The following is a 5,000-nucleotide window of genomic DNA, read 5'->3' as shown; positions in this document are numbered from 1 at the left end:
CAATTACAAGAGACTGGTACCAGCCAGGGAGGGAAAGTTTGGGTAGAAAGAGGAAGAATTCGGAGATGAGGAAAGGATGAATGGGAGAGAAGAGCGTCCATACGAACAGGGAAAGGGACAGGTAGTCGTGGAGAGGAAGATAAGATGCGAAGAAGAGGTTGAGGGACAGTTAGTTTGGAGAGTGAAAATTGGTGGAAGCGAGCATAGTTTCTTAGGGACAGAAGAGCGCGGCATCTAGAGAGGGATGGTAGTCCTGATTCAACGTATAGGCTCTCAACTGGAGAGGATCGGAAAGCTCCTAGGGCTAAGCGGAGACCGCAATGGTGGATAGGATCGAGGAGAGAGAGAAGAGAGGCAGAGGCAGAAGAATATATATGGCAACTATAGTCAAGGGTGGAGAGGATTAGAGTAATATGGAGATGAAGGAGTGTTTTGCGGTCTGATCCCCAGGATAGGTGGGAGAGGGTTTGTAGTAGTCGGAGGCGATGGCGAGCTTTTTCTTTAATAGAAAGGATATGATCCTGCCAAGATAACTCGGAGTTGAAAATAACTCCAAGAAACTTGCTGGAAGATCGGGATTGGATGGGGGTATCATAAAGGAGGAGTGGAGGTTGGGAGCCTATACATGAACGAGAGAAAAGGATGGAGAAAGTTTTAGAGGTAGAGAAACGAAAGCCATGGTTGGTAGCCCAGGAAGAGATTGATGTTATTGACGACTGGATAAGTTGATGGAGAACTTTTATGGAACAGTCGGAGGCTAAGATGGCTAGATCATCTACATACAGTGATGAACGGATTTTTGGTGGTAAAGCGGACATTAATCCGTTAACAGCTATGAGGAACAGTGTGGTGCTCAGTACACTGCCTTGTGGGACACCTTCAAACTGGGGAAAGGAGGGGGAAGTGGAAGAGGCAAATCTGACATGGAAGGTGCGGTCAGAGAGGAAGGATTTTATAAAAACACCCATGTTTCCATGTATTCCGTGGAAACATAGCTGTTATAGTATATGGTGCCGCCAAGTAGTATCATATGCTTTTTTGAGATCGAAAAAGACAGCTAATACTGACTCGCGGCATGCAAATGCTGAAGTGATTAGTGTTTCTGTATAGGCTAGTGGGTTAGCTGTGCTTTTGCCTCGACGAAATCCGAATTGGTTTGGTGATACGATTTGATGGTATTCTAGGTACCACATGAATCTGAAATTTATCATTCATTCATTAATTTACATAGGCAGCTTGTTAGGGCTATGGGACGATAGTCTTGGGGAAGAGTACCTGTTTTGTTAGGTTTCAGGAAAGGTAATACTATGGCTTCTCTCCAGTGGGGAAGAAAGTTTCCAGTCGTCCATATGTTGTTGAATATTGAAAGAAGGAAGGATATGGAAGTAGGAGAAAGGTGTCTTAGCATACGGTAATGTATACCGTCTGGTCCTTCATGGGTGTTGCGGCATGACTGAAGTGCATTATAGATCTCAGAAGAAGAAAAGGGTGCATTATAAGGTTCTGTAGATGATGGGGAGAAGGAGATAGGAGTGTGCTCTTTGTCTGATTTTAAGGAACAGAAATGAGGAGAAAGATGAGAGCCACTACTGACTTGGCTAAAAAAGGCACCAAGTTCAGTAGCTACTTGAAAAGGGTCAGAGATGAGGTTATTATGAATATGGAAGACGGGGGCAGGATGAGGAGGATGTTTTCCGGATAACTTATGGATCCGCTGCCAGACTGCAGAGATTGGTTTGGAGGATGCTATGGAGGATACATAGTTTTGCCAGCTGTTTGTCATGGAGGTTCCACCATGGAACACATTTAGAGGTGTAAGGTCGGGATGTTCGAGGGATGGTTATATAGGCTGTATTTAGGATGTTAGTTGTGAAGTATTGGAGCATTTCTGAGGTGGTAGAGAATGATGATGGAGGAAGTTCAAGAGTAGATAGAGAGGTAAAGGTATTCCAGTCTGCTCTGTCAAAGCACCAGCGAGGGGGATTTGGGAGCAGGATATAGGATGTTGAAGAATTAGGAAGTGATCACTAGAGTGAAAATTGTTTAGGACAGACCAGTGGAAGTCTATATGAAGGATAGGAGAGCAAAGAGAGAGATCTAGGCATGAAAAAGATTGAGTGTGTAGGTCGAAATGAGTGGGACTGTTGGAGTTTAGGAGGATAAGGTCAGTTTTAGCTAGAAATTGTTCTAAGGAGCGAGCCCTTGTATTGATAATAGAGTCACCCCAAAGAGTATGGCAACAGTTAAAGTCTCCAGCTATTAGGAAAGGTGGTTGGAGTTGGGAAAGTAATGTCTCAAATTCTAGGGAATCAATAGGGAGGGAAGGAGAATAGTAGACTGAAATTATTGTGATCCAGCAGCGGAGAAAAATCTGGATAACTGTGCAAGGTATAGTGGTTTGTAAAGGAGGTATGATATATGGTGTTTTATGATGAACAAGTATGGAAAAAGCAAATATAGAATGAGGGAGTGATACAAAATGGTAGTTGTGAATTGGTACTAGAGGATGTGTGAGGAAGGTTTCTTGGATGCAGACGATAGATGGATTGTAAGAGGAGAGAAGATGGCGGAGATCAGGTCTGTGTGAGCGAAAGCCTCTATGTTCCACTGCAGTAGAGCCATTGTGGATCATTCTACAACTATTATGGGTGGCAATGTGTGTCTGAGAGGTAAGAGGAGGGGTATCTGGGGGTTGAGGTATGGGATCAGGGGATGGAGGTGGTAGTGTAGTATCAAGAGAATCATCATGGGAAGGGGAGTCCCGGGGAAAAGGTGAAGGTATAGAATCTGGAGGTTCATCAAGAAAGGTGGGATCTGGGGAAGGACATTGTGCTAGAAGGGATTCACGTGTGTATCCAGGAGGGAGTGGTAGGGATAATAGGGAAGGAAGGGTTTTTGGTTAGGTACGGATGGTGGAGTGGATAGGGTGTGTTGGGAAGGTGTGGGAGGAAGAGGGATAGGGGGGATGTCAGGAGGGGGAGGCTGGATTTCAGCAGTCACTGTGAATGCAGCCGGAATCTGGGTAGAGAAAATGATGGATGGTTGAGAAGGAGGGACTTTCTCTTGTGTCATACGTAGAAAGTTTCTTATGTCCTCAAGGGTTTCTGGGGGGGGATTTGGGTGGAGAGGCTTGGGAAAAGAAAGATTTTTTATGGGGAGGTGAAGAGAAGATCAGTATCTGAGGATTTGAGGGTGTAGGTGTGGGATGGGATCTGGTAGGAGAGGATGGGGTGGGGCGTTTGGGTTGTCTGATGCGACTGGCAAGGCGTGAAGTAGGAGGAGACATGGGAGTTGTGGATATTGGAGTATCTGGATTTAGGATGGAAAAAGGATTTGATTGGGGGATATGAGAATTAGAGATGGGAAGTTGAGGAGCAGGGGAAAGTGGTGCTGTAGATGTATAAACCACTTGGGTAGTATGCATGGGAGTGGACTGATGTAAGGTACTGGAGCACATTGTGATTGGAAAACCTCTTCGTCGTGCTTCTTGTCTGGCTTCTCGTAGAGTGAATCCTAGTTTGAATCTGAGATTTGCTACTTCACTCTCAAATTTGTAGGCTGTGTAGCCTCTATAGAATACATTATGAGGTCCACCACAATTTGCACATGTACGTGATTGTGCAGGGCAGTTTGTACGCTCATGACCAGGTTACGCACATAGTGGGCAGCGGGTTGTAGACCAACAGTGCTTTGCAGGGTGGCCAAAATGCCAGCATTTCTGGCATTGGCAGGGTGGGGGTTGATATGGTCTTACATGGCAAGAAACCCCTCCTATATAGACCTTATGGGGAAGGTCGTGTCTACGAAAGGTAATCTTGGCAATACTGATGCTGGACTTACGATTACCTCTGGGGGGAATAGAGTAGCACTGTACTGATTCAGCATCATATTAAGTGAGGCAACCAAGCAGGTCATTTTCACAGTCTGTCCAGTCCTTTTCATAGACAGGGCAATCAAATGAGGAGAGGGAAACAGTTCCAGTACATGTATTAAGGGAAGGGTGAGGTAGAACGGGTAAAGGTTTGCCAGTGAGGTCAACCAGGGTAGATAGTGCTTTAGCTTGAGTCTCAGATGTAACTGTGATTAACCATGATCGATCAGGACGACTACGGAAGAAAACTTTGTCAACTTGTTTTTGGAGGCCTTGTTGAAAGAGTAGGATGTTATCTGAGAGAGGGGCAGTTGGGGGAACTATAAAGTATTGGTCCCATTTGGCGGGTTTAAACAGATTATTCAAAAAGCTTGAGGAGGTTTTATCATGGAGGTGTGGGCGATATGGTTGAAGAGTTGTGATAAGGGAGGTTTGGGTATAATGTGAAGATGATTGTTCAGGAAGTGGGCTGGATGATGTTGGGAGTGAGGATGGGATATCTTCTAAGGGTTGAGTTAGTATCTGGGTAGATGATTCAGGATGGGTTAGATTGGTAGTATGTATAGAGGAGGGAGGTGTAATAGTAGTGTTCTGAGCCATGGTCAAAGGGGAGTCAGGGGTCGGTAAACTAGAGGATTCAGATTCAGAGAGGTTGTTTGATAAAGGGGCAAGCCTCAATGCCCCTAATAAGGGTACAAAATCTTCATTACTGGCCATGGAAAGCCTGGTTTTATGTGGGGAAGGTAAATGGTCCACCCCTAAGGGCTAAATGATTTATCAAGGAATACCGTGCCCATGGCTCCCTGAGGCCGTTCATGACTGGCATGAGGTCAGCCTTTCATCCTTTTAACACGGCTCTTACATCTTAGGAGTTTGACAGGGGAAGGGTTGGGGAAGATAACAGAGAGAAAGAAGAAGGAGAAAAAGACCGTGAAAAATTAGTTAAGGCAAGGGCTGAGATCCAAGGCGGGGGAGATCTCCCACATTGGATCTCAGTCTCTGTCTCCTAAGCCCCCCCACGACAACAACGGGCAAGGGATTGGGGGGAATAAATAAATAAATAAATAAAATAAATAAATAAATAAAGAAAAAAATCATATACATGTCATTTTTACAAGAAACATGATTT

At 44.9% G+C, this 5,000-nt stretch overlaps 1 protein-coding gene across 1 annotated transcript in view; it reads right to left on the bottom strand.

Moving 5' to 3' along the window:
• LOC113812657 (uncharacterized) overlaps positions 1-5,000 on the bottom strand; it is a 50,340-nt gene that overhangs the window by 26,753 nt on the left and 18,587 nt on the right. The window lies entirely within an intron of this gene.

The sequence above is a fragment of the Penaeus vannamei genome, chromosome 6 (genome assembly GCF_042767895.1).
Source record: "Penaeus vannamei isolate JL-2024 chromosome 6, ASM4276789v1, whole genome shotgun sequence".
Classification (NCBI taxonomy): Eukaryota; Metazoa; Arthropoda; class Malacostraca; order Decapoda; family Penaeidae; genus Penaeus; species Penaeus vannamei.
The sequence above is the reverse complement of the archived record's forward strand: the minus strand, read 5'-3'. Positions and strand labels throughout refer to the sequence as shown.